This window comes from Castor canadensis, chromosome X, assembly GCF_047511655.1.
Source record: "Castor canadensis chromosome X, mCasCan1.hap1v2, whole genome shotgun sequence".
Classification (NCBI taxonomy): Eukaryota; Metazoa; Chordata; class Mammalia; order Rodentia; family Castoridae; genus Castor; species Castor canadensis.
In genome coordinates this window covers 7,416,963-7,429,290 of record NC_133405.1, presented here as the reverse complement: position 1 = coordinate 7,429,290, position 12,328 = coordinate 7,416,963, and positions in this window count along the sequence as shown.

Genomic DNA, 12,328 nt, shown 5'->3' with positions numbered 1-12,328 from the left:
ATATAAGCAAGTTAAAGTAGCATTTCATTATAAGTTGTTTATTTTATAAAAGCAACGTTTTAACTATTGATTATAGTCAAACAATTAAACTTGATTAAAATAATTGAATGTCATGGCTATGAATGATAAATTCTCATATGAACTCAAGCAATTTATTTCTGGATTTTTTTTTTTACCATATCACAGTGTGTTGATAATTTCTATTTCACACAAATAAGTATTTCCTGGACTTTAATGCAAAAGGTTCCAGAAGTTAAGCAATCAAGTCTGAAATTAAAGCATAGTCTCTATAAAACTTGCTACTAAGATAATCATGGTCTCCAACATGCTGTGCTGAAGAAAAGGAAAGAAGAAGAAGAATGTGGAAGTTTACAAATGTAGGAAATATACTTTCATATTCAAATGCAATCCCCACAAAACATCACCTAGCCCAATGAAAGCAAAACAGAGAAAGAAGGCCTCTCCCTCTACAATATCATCTACCATATTTTTGTGCCTGGAAAACCTTTATTCATATCCTCACTCAGAGAGTACCCTCGAGTTAGCATTAGCTATGTCTTGATGCTACTGCTTCATATGTGGTTTACATATCTTTGTACAGAGAGAAAATATATAACAAGAAAGTTGGGGAATTTCTTAAGAGACATTGAAAATTTAAAAGTGTTGAGAACCAAAAATTCTGGAGTCTCCAGGTTCCAGTGGATTCTATACCAAGTTTTGTCTTGCTCATTCAATACAAAGCAAAATCTGGAATTTCCAAAAAAATGGTTTTAGTCTTATCTTAAAGAATTTCTGAAGCACTTCACTGGATTTTAATATGACCACTAACTTCCTCTGTTCCCTTGAGAAAGTTAAAGTTCTGTAAAATAATACTAGATGAAATAAATGACACCAAACATTTTTTAAAAATTAATTCAAAAAATTCAAATGGAATCTTATGAAAACTCAATAAATGAGATTACAGATACATAAACAGGTGCACTGTGTGAAGCAAGATGGTAGCAAAGATCTCTGCCAATTTAGTACCAAAAGTGGAATTCTAAAATATTCTGAAACATTGTTTGAAAAACATTAGCAAGGCCTCATACAATTTTCTAGAATTCTTTTCTGACTTATGATTGAAGCAATATAAGTTACTATTGAGCTCCTGCATTCCTTGAATACATGAAGTAGAGGCTTGGAAATTATAGAAGTTATCACTATTTGTTAAAATCATAATGAAATGAGAGTATCCCACTTAATTTCACTGCTAAGGGAGCTGATGATCACAATATGAAAATAGATAAACATACTAGAATGTAATAAGTGCTAAAATAGCTGTAGCTACCAAATACAGCAGGGTCATCAAAAAGGATGTGGTCATTTTCTTCCTGAGGAAGTAAGACAAACTGGCTTTTGAGATGAGTCTCAGAGGATCAATGAGAGTTTACAAAAATCAAATTTGGGGAAGGAATTCAGTGCCATGGGCACACTATGTACAATAACAGGAAAATACAAAACATTGTGCTTTGATTAGAGACAAGGCTGAAGACTGCAGACATAGGCCAGCAGGAATCTGATCATGGATATCTGTGCTCCTGGCTAAGGCATTTAGACATTTTTCCCAATAGCTGACATTATTGCAGTGTTTCAAATTGCAATGCCAACTCCAACTTTCCTTCTGTCTGATCCTTCAGTAATCATCTGAGATATTATTGACTTTGAATGAGCATTTCTTATACTTTATCTAAAGAGGGTTTACTTTCCCACTTCTCTCATTAGAAACTAGGTTCCATGTGAGATGAAACCTTGTTAATCTGGTTTACTACTCTATCCCCAGCACCTAGCAAAATGTCTACCACTTATTACTGATTAATAAATAATTGTACATGAAAGAAAAAATTAAAGTCTGCCTGCATATCTTAGACTTATGATCACTTTTGTAATACCTCTTTGACTATGCTTGCTTTCTTAGTGAATAAATAGAGGATATTGTGTTGTCAATGGAAAGACATCCAACAAAAAAGGGGCAAGAACGAAAACTTCTTGGCATCTATAAGGTTCTTTAGTGGCTTTAAAATGCTAATGCTCTTTTTTACTGTTGGTTTTGTTGTTGAGTTCTAGTTTTAATGCATTGTGATCAGATAGAATGCATGGGATTATTTCTACTTATGTTTGCTGAGGTTTGCTTTGTGCCCTAAGATATGATCAATTTTGGAAAAGGTTCCATGGGCTGCTGAGAAGAATGTATATTGTGCAGAAGTTGGGTGAAATATTCTGTAGTCATCAGCTAGGTCCATTTGATCGATGATATGATTTAGTTCTAGAGTTTCTTTATTGATTTTTTGTTTGGATGACCTATCTATTGGTGATAGGGAGGTATGAAAGTCTCCTACTATCACTGTGTTGAAGTCTATATATGTTTTTAGATCCTTCAGAGTATGTTTGATGAAATTGTGTGCACTAACATTGGGTGCATATAGGTTGATAATTGTTATTTCCTTTGGGTGTATTTCCCCTGTAATTAGTATGGAGTGTCCTTCTTTATCTTATTTGGTCAATGTAAGTTTGAAGTCTACTTTGTCTGAGATAAGTCTTGCTACTCCTGCCTGTTTTCAGGGGTCATTGGATTGGTAAATCTTCTTGCAGCCTTTCACCCTAAATCAGTGCTTGTTTCTGTTGATGAGGGGGGTCTCCTGTAAGCAACAGATTGTTGGGTCTTCCTTTTAATCCAGTTTGCAAAATGGTGCATTTTGATGGGAGAATTAAGTCCTTTAACATTCAGTGTTAGTTTTGACAGATATGTGGTGATTCCTGTCATTTAGTTGTGTTGATTGTTTAAGGGTTTGATTGTGTGTAGCTGAATCAATGTTACTCTCTACTTTCTTGCCTTTTCTTCTCAAGTGGTTTGGTACAGCCTGTCCTTTCATGGTTTTGTTTGCTTTCATTTTCTGTGTGCAGAATTCCTTGAAGAATCTTTTGTAATGGTGGCTTGGTGGTCATAGATTGTTTTAGTTTCTGCTTATCATGGAAGACTTTTCTTGTTCCATCTATTTTGAATGATAGTTTTGCTGGGTAGAGTATCCTACTGTTGAAGTTATTGTCATTCAGTGCATGAATACCACACTCCATGCTCTTCTTGCTTTTAAGGTTTCCATTGAGAAATCTGTATGATTTTGATGAGTTTACCTTTGCATATTATTTCCTTTTTCTCTCTTATGGTCTTCAATATTCTTTCTCTATTCTCTGTGCTTGTTTTAAAAACATGCAAACAATTGGAAGCTGAACAACACATTGCTCAATGATTAATGGGTCATTGATGAAATAAAAGAGGAAATTAAAAGGTTCCTGGGAGTTAATGAAAATGAAAACATGACCTACCAGAACCTATGGGACACAGCAAAGGCAGTCCTAAGAGGAAACTTTATAACCATGAGTGTATATATTAAAAGGTCAGAAAGATCTCGAATCAATGACCTAATGCTACATCTCAAACTCCTAGAAAAACAAGAACAAGTAAATCCCAAAACAAAAAGAAGGACAGACATAATAAAAATAAGGGCAGAAATCAATGAAATAGCAGCAAAAAAAAAAAAAAAACATACAAAGAAACAATGAAACAAAAAGATGGTTCTTTGAAAAAATAAATAAGATCGACAGACCTGGGGCAAACCTGACTAAAATGAGGAGAGAAAAAACCCAAAATCAGTAAAATCAGAAATACAAAAGGGGAGATAACAATAAACACCATGGAAATCCAGGAAATCATTAGACTATTTTGAGAACCTATATCCAAATAAATTTGAAAATCTTGAAGAAATGGACAGATTTCTAGATACTTATGACCACCTAAAATTGAACCAAGACGATATTAACCACCTGCATAGATCTATAACACAAAATGAAATTGAAGCAGCAATTAAGAGTCTCCCAAAAAAGAAAAGTCCAGGAAATGATGGATTCTCTATTGAACTATATCAGACCTTTAAAGAATAACTAATACCAATCCTCCTTAAACAGCTCCATGAAATAGAAAGGGAAGGAAAACTGCAAAAATCATTTTATGAAGCCAGTATTACACTCATCCCAAAACCACACAAAGCCACCTCCAAAAAGGAAAACTATAGGCCAATCTCCTTAATGAACATTAAAGCAAAAATCCTCAATAAAATAATGGCAAACCGAATTCAACAACATATCAGAAAGATCATTCACCATGACCAACTCAGCTTCATCACAGGGATACAGGGGTGGTTCAACATATGCAAATCTATAAATGTAATACAGCACATCAATAGAAGCAAACACAAAAACCACTTGATCATCTCGATAGATGCAGAAAAAGCCTTCAAAAAATCCAAAACTACTTCATGATAAAAGCTCTAAGAAAACTAGGAATAGAAGGAAAGTACCTCAACATTGTAAAGGCTATATATGACAAACCTACAGCCAACACCATACTTAATGGTGAAAAACTGAAACCATTTCCCCTAAAATCAGGAATGAGACAAGGGTGCCCACTATCCCCACTCCTATTCAACATAGTACTGGAATTCCTAACCAGAGCAATTAGACAAGAAGAACTAAAAGGAATAAATATAAGTAAAGAAGAACTCAAACTATCCTTGTTTGCAGATGATAAGATCCTATACCTTAAAGACCCAAAAATCTCTACTGAAAAGCTCCTAGACACCATAAACGCTACAGCAAAGTGGCAGGATACAAAATTAACTTACAAAAATCATTAGCTTTTCTATACACCAATAAAAAACAAATTGGGAAAGAATATATGGAAACAATTCCATTTACAATAGCCCCCCCAAAAAAATCAAACATCTAGGAGTAAACATAACAAAGTTGTGAATGACCTCCACAAGGAGAACTACAAACCCCTGAAGAAAGAGATGGAGGATGACTACAGAAGGTGGAGAGATCTCCCATGCTCATGGATTGGCAGAATCAACATAGTAAAAATGGCTATACTACCAAAAGCAATCTACATGTGTAATGCAATTCCCATCAAAATCCCAATGACTTTCATCAGAGATTGAAAAATCTACCCTAAAGTTCATTTGGAAGCACAAGAGACCACAAAGAGCCAAGGCAATATTCAGCAAAAAGAGCAATGCTGGAGGTATCACAATACCCGACTTCAAACTGTATTATAAAGCAACAGCAATAAAAACAGCATGGTACTGGCACAAAACAGACATGAAGACCAGTGGAACAGGTAGAGGACTCTGATTAGAATCCATGCAGCTATGCTCACCTTATTTTTGACAAAGTCATCAAAAACATGCGATGGAGAAAAGACAGCCTCTTCAACAAATGTTGCTGGTTATCCTTCTGCAAGAAACTGAAGCTAAATCCATGTTTATCACCCTGTACTAGTATCAACTCAAAATGGATCAAGGACCTTAATATCAGATTTGAAACTCTGAAGTTACTACAGGAAGGAGCAGGAAACACTCTGGAATTAATAAGTATAGGCAAGGACTTCCTCAATAGAACCCCAGAAACCCAGCAACTAAGAGAAAGGACGGACAAATGGAACTTTATAAAATTAAAAATCTTCTGCACAACAAAAGAAATAGTCCTTAAATTGAAGAGACCACCCACAGAGTGAGAGAAAATATTTGCCAGCTATACATCAGACAAAAGACTGATAACCAGAATATACAGGGAACTTAAAAAACTGAACTCTCCCAAAATCAATGATTCAACAACAAAATACACAACTGAAGTAAAGAGAACTTTCTCAAAAGAAGAAATTCAAATGGCCAAAAAACACATGAAAAAATGCTCACCATCTCTAGCCATAAAAGAAATACAAATCAAAACCCACTAAGATTGACCTCACCCCTGTTAGAATAGCCATCATCAAAAACACCCCCAACAACAGGTGTTGAAGAGGATGTGGAAAAAAAGGAACTCTTGTACACTGCTGGTGGGAACTCAAGCTATTGCAACCACTCTGGAGAAAAATATGGAGACTTCTTAAAAATATTAACATAGATCTGCCATATGATCCAGCAATCCAACTCCTGGGGATATGCCCAAAGGAATGTGACTTGGGTTACTCCAGAGGCACCTGCACACCCATGTTTATTGCAGCACTATTCACAATAGCCAAGTTATGGAAACAACCAAGACGCCCCACTACTGACGAATGGATTAAGAAAATGTGGTATCTATACACAATGGAATTTTGCTCAGCCATGATGAAGAATGAAATTTTATCATTCGCAAGTAAATGGAAGGAACTGGAGAACATCTTTCTGAGCGAGGTTAGCCAGGCTCAGAAGACTAAAAATCATATGTTCTCCCTCATATGTGGACTTTAGATCTAGGGCAGACAGTAATGTTTTTGGTCTTGGGTCACATGCTAAGGGGAGAGCACATACAGGAAGTATGTGGGTAGGTAGAAAATCCAAAACATGAAAGTGTTTGATGTCCCCACTGCAGAGGAACTAATACAGAAACCTTAAACCGACAGAGGTCAATATGAGAAGGGGGTCTGGAACTAGTGAAAAGGTCAGTTAGAGATGAATCAACTTAGGTTGTAACAATGTGTACATGGAAGCAATGCTAGGAATCTGTCCATATAGCTATCTTTATCTGAACTAGAAAAACATTTGCCTTTCTTATTATGCTTATGTCTTCTCTTCAACAAAATTAGAGATAAGGGCAGAACAGTTTCTGCCTGGAAGTGAGGGGGTGTAGGGGGGAGATAGGGTGCATGTGGGGCTGTGGGGAGGAAATGCTCAAATAATGTATGCACATGTGAATAAATGGATAAAAAATTAAAATAAATAAATAAAATAAAATAAAATGCTAATGCAACTCTAAATATACCTTACCTCATTACTGGAGAACTTTGATGATAAAAAAATCTACCCTATCATCTTGAGCTTACAACATATTTTGAAGGACTTTATTTTGTACACTGAAGTCATAAACACACACACACACACACACACACACACACACACACACACACCTTTCATATTTCTAACCAAAATAAAGTACTATGAGTCTAACTGGCTGGAAGAAAAGTATTTATTATCTATGAAAAGTTACTGCTCCTCAGTTTCATAAATTGTAAAGCAAAAATTATAATAGTCCTTCCCTCATAGAATCTTAGTGAGTAGTAAAGCAAATAATACACATAATGCACTTAGAAAAGTGCTTGGCACATGGGAAATGCTCAGTTAGCATTGGCTTCCCCAGTCATCATTGTCACTGAGGCCATTATTAATATACAGTGAAGGTATCTGTGAGAAATGTCAATGCGTCTTTGTTAAGGGAGCTGAACTTCATTTTCACCAATCCCTCTCTCTGAAAAGCTTCAAAGGCCTGACCACAAAGCTGCCAAAGACCACAAGTTTGATATCTGTGGTTTTCAGACAATACCCTCAAACTTCTCTTTCATTTGTCTTTTCCCCTAACTAATAAACCATTCACCCCTAATTACTTATAATTATTTTCTGCTGCATAGTTTTATATTTGCTTATTATGTTCACAGCTGTCTTGTCTAGCAAGGATAGAAATCTATTATCTTATTGTTATACCCAAGTCTTCTGATCACAGTGTCCTCACCTTCTATTTAATTTCCTCCAAAAGTGTTTTTTGACCAGACAGGATTTTGCTTTATCTTCATTGCATCTCCCTCCTCCACATCTTGTAAATAAGGAGGGCTTTGGGTAGATAAAAGAAACAGGACAATTTTTAACACATAAATCAAACTAATTACACTGAGATATGATTATGTTATAAAAGTTGATCACATGTTTATTTATCATATTGAGAGTTTGCTTGAAAATTTGTATGTTCATTCAAAAACATTTATTTAGCATGTTCCAAGTTCAAGGTTGTAGTGATTTGACTGCAAACAGAAACAGACAAAATCTTCCTTTTTCATGAAGCAATTATTCTAAAGATGATAAACAACATTTAGTGAGCAAGGAGAACTTACAGGACTCAGAGATACATGAAGTTTTCCTACATCGGTCATTAACAGCATCATCCATAAAAGAAACAAATGAATAAATTAGACTTAATCAAAATTAAAAACATCTTATCTGCAAAGAACTCAATTAAGAGGAAGAAAATACAATCTACCAGTGGAAAACATTCACTAACTACATATATAGATATGATACCTTCCTCGAATATATAAAGAGCACTCAAATTTTTTTTTAAAAACTATTTAAAAATAGACAAAAGACAAGAACAGGCATTTCACTAAACAAGACATAGAAATGGCAAGCAGTTGTATGAAAAAACATTCAGGAGTCTTTTCTCCCATTTCCTGCATGGGGAGGGGAAATGTTTTCCTCACCCCCCCCCCATATTTTATCCTGCTATACTAAAATAAATTATTGTCGACTCTTCAAAAAAAAAGAAAGAAAGAAAAGATGCTTGTTCAACATCATTAGGGAAATGTAAATTAAACCACAATGAGATATCACTGCATATCTTCAAAATAGCTAAAGTTTACAAATTGCAACATATACTGATAGTCATGTGAAGAAACAGATTCCTCTTATATGGTTGCTTGGATATAAGATGATATAGCCACCCTGAAAAATACTATAGCAGTCCCTTACAAAATTAAAGATGTGCTTGCTGTTTGACCCAGGAATTTCACTCTTGCTCACCTGCCCAGAGAAGTGAAAACTCATGTTCACATAAAACATGCATAAAAATGTATTAGTATGCTCATGTGTAACAGCCAAAAATTGGAAACAAAGCCCAGATGCTTTTCAATAGATGAATTTTTTTAAAAGGTGGTATACACATACCACGGACTTATACTAAGTCATAAAAAAGAACAGACTACTGATTCCCCCAACAACTTGGATGGCCTGAATGCAAAAAACCAATCTCAAAAGGTCACATAATACATGATTCCATTTACAAATCATTCTTGAAATGATAAAAGTACGGAAATGGAAACATTAATGGTTGCCAGAAGTTAGCGATGGGATGGAAGGATGTAGATGTGAATATAAATGTTTAATACAAAGAATATTTTTGTGGTGTTGTGACAGTTCTGTATCCTGATTGTGAAGGGTGTTATATAGCTCTTAGACATGTGATAAAATTGTATGAAACTACAAATAAATGCATGGTGAAATCTGAATAAGCTCTTGGACTACATCAGTTTGAACATCTCAGTTTAGACACTGTACTATAGTTAGATGTTAACATTTGGAAAGAGACTTTAATATATTCTTTTTGAAATTCCCTGAGAATATACAACCAATTCAAAATTAAAGTAGGAAAATAAATAATTAAGACCTTTGTGTACTTCTGAATAGGATTTCTTCCAAGATGAAGTATTGTAGAGAAAAAAAAGGGACTACAATAATATGGTATACTTGGAAGAAGGACTGAAGCAAGAATTAGAATAACCTTAAACCACTATTATTATTATTATTATTATTATTATCATCATTATTTTGGTAGAACTAGGGTTTATACTCAAGGCCTGGTACTTGTTAGGCAAGCACTCTACCATTTGAGCAACTACCCCAGTCCTATATGGACTAATTTCAAATATGGGCTCATGATTTTGCCCAGACCACCCTCAACCCAAATCCTGCTGTTTACACTTCCCACATAGCTGGGATGACAGGTGTGTATCACCACATCCAGATATTTTTTTTGTTGAGATGGGTTCTGGTGATTTTTATCCTGGGATAACCTCAGAACACAAGTCTCCCAACATCATCTTTCTCCAGAGTAGCTAGGATTACAGATGTGAACCACTGTATGGCCCATTATTTAACCTGTATTGTTTCCATAGCTTTGTCTTCTCTGTAGTTTAGCTTCTTCTTGAATTATAGAGTCTGCTTCCTGAACACATAAGTGCCTATCTCACAGAGGCAAGGCCAATCAAAGTACTACATTCTCTCGTTACACAGGTTTTAAACCAAGAAATGGTTGTCCATAATCCAAGCCAGGCCACTGAGAATCTGTTGGTGGTGAACAAGACAGATGGAAGATTTCTCTTCCCCACAGAAATTCAAAAAGGCAAGGATGTGACTGTATTGCCTCCAGTGACCAGGTCCCTAACCGTTAGGAGGAATAAGAGAGGAAAAAGCCAATGTACAGATAGAAACCATAATAGGAGCAGTGGAAAGAAGAAGAAAGAGATCAAGGAAGAAAGAGTTCAATTACTGCATGAGCCTCTGGATTCACTAGATCTTTCTCTACCCATCTTTCCCATACACTGAAACCAATAAATTCCTTTTCAAAATATGTAAGGTGTAGATCTAAGCATTAGAGAGGCTGAGGCCAAAGATCACAAATTCCAAATCAGCCTGGGCTACATAACAAGACCTCCCCCACTCCCCAATAAAGAATATGTGAGGGTCTGTTAGATTTGCAACAAAAAGTCTTCTGAATTGTGTGATCTCTTGGAGTCTCAATTTCCTTATCCATAAAATTAGAATTAGGATATGCGACATACTTGCCTTGAACTTTTTTCTTTTTTTGGTCCTGGGGCTTGAACTCAGGGCCTACACCTTGAGCCACTCCACCAGCCCTTTTTTGTGAAGGGTTTTTTCAAAATAGGGTCTTGTGGAACTGTTTGCCTGGGCTGGCTTCGAACTTTGATCCTCCTGATCTCTGCCTCCTGAGTAGCTAGGAATATAGGTGTGAGCCACTGGTGCCCAGCTGCCTTGAACTTTTGAGGTAATAATAGAAGGAAATAGCACACATGAATGTTTCTATAGCACTGTATAAATGTGAGGGACTGGTACTTATTATAAACAAAAGGAAATGTCTAAAACATCTATGTCATTTCTTCAGGATTTTTCATAAGAAAAATTGTATTGCAGCAGTTTTGAAAGCAACTTTGAAAGTAAGAAACAAACACAAAATGCCACCATAAATAGAAAACAGATTATGATGATTCATGTTCAATGAGTCATTAACAACTCAGAAAACAATGAGAAGATATATATACAAATATCTATAAAATTTATAATTTAAGAAGTTTACAAATTGACATGTAAAGAAGTTTCTGGATCATATTTTTTAGATGAACTTCCAAAGTGCAAGTATTCCACTTTGATCAGAAATAACCTGCTTATATTATTATTTGATGCCATTACACACTACAAATCATGACCAGACATATTCTATAGCTCTTCAAGTAGACTAAACACCTCAACCAATTGCTCAATTCTTTGTGTTCACCTTTGATGGGTCAAATTTCAACTGAGTTCAAGATGACTCAATTCTCCTAAATTACAAAAAGCCCATCCAGTGTCCTTGTACTGATATTAATTAAATTTGATTTATAATTAGACATCTACTTATAATTAGTAGGTCCGTGACACAGCTAGAATTAGTAGAGCTATGCCCTGCAGTGACAGCCTAAAACTCTCTGCATGATGCTGCTGGTTTGTAAATCTACCATACGCAATCAAGGGGCTAACTGGATCTCAAGAGCTTTAAATGCAGCAGAGACAAGTACAGTGGCCATTCCTGCAAACCACATCCAGCTTATGCAAGGGAATTTTGTGCTGAACAATAACAAGAAATCAAGAGCATCAAAGCCAAAAGAGGAAAAGAGAGGGAATAGGTATTAACCACCCTGCAAACCTCTGCAAGGTCTGAAATCATAAAAGCTTTATCACTCACAATAAGGCTAAGTAGTACTTGAAAGTGTGAGAGGAACCGGAACCAGCAAACAGAGTACTTTATTTATAATGAAAACTCTTGGTAGATTTACTCCAAGCAAGTGGTTTATTTCCCTTCTAGCAAGTGCCACTCTGTAACAAATAAAGTCTTTGTTACCAAACTACATTTTTGACACTTCCTGCCATAGAAAGGAATGGGCATACATTTTCTCTATAATCAAGCATTCACACCGAGCCAAGGCAATTTCCATCTTGCACTTGAGAGCCTGTAAAAGCAGAGGTCATAGTGCTGACCACCATCTATTTCATTCTTATTCCTTCCCAAGGCAGTGTGAAAAGTTGTTAAACAGAATGACTTAACTAGAATGAGAACTATCTCTGTTCTAGCCCCAATTCTACCATCTACTAGCTGTATAACCCATCAACATGCCATGTATCTTCTGTATTTGCTCCTTGCAGTAGGGTGCCAGTCTGTCTGCTTTCCTGTCCAATTCAGTTTCTATCAGTACCTAGTCCTACATGTTTCTCTTCTCTAAAAGAAGATAGCAAGCAGAGAAGACATTTCCCTATTACATAGTTCCTGCCTATCCTTCCAAGGAAATCACCTTACTGTACCTTTTAGAATAACAGAGCATCAGTGCACAAGAACTATTGGAAAAGGTAGCTATAGACACTGTAAAAAAAAACTTCTGGCC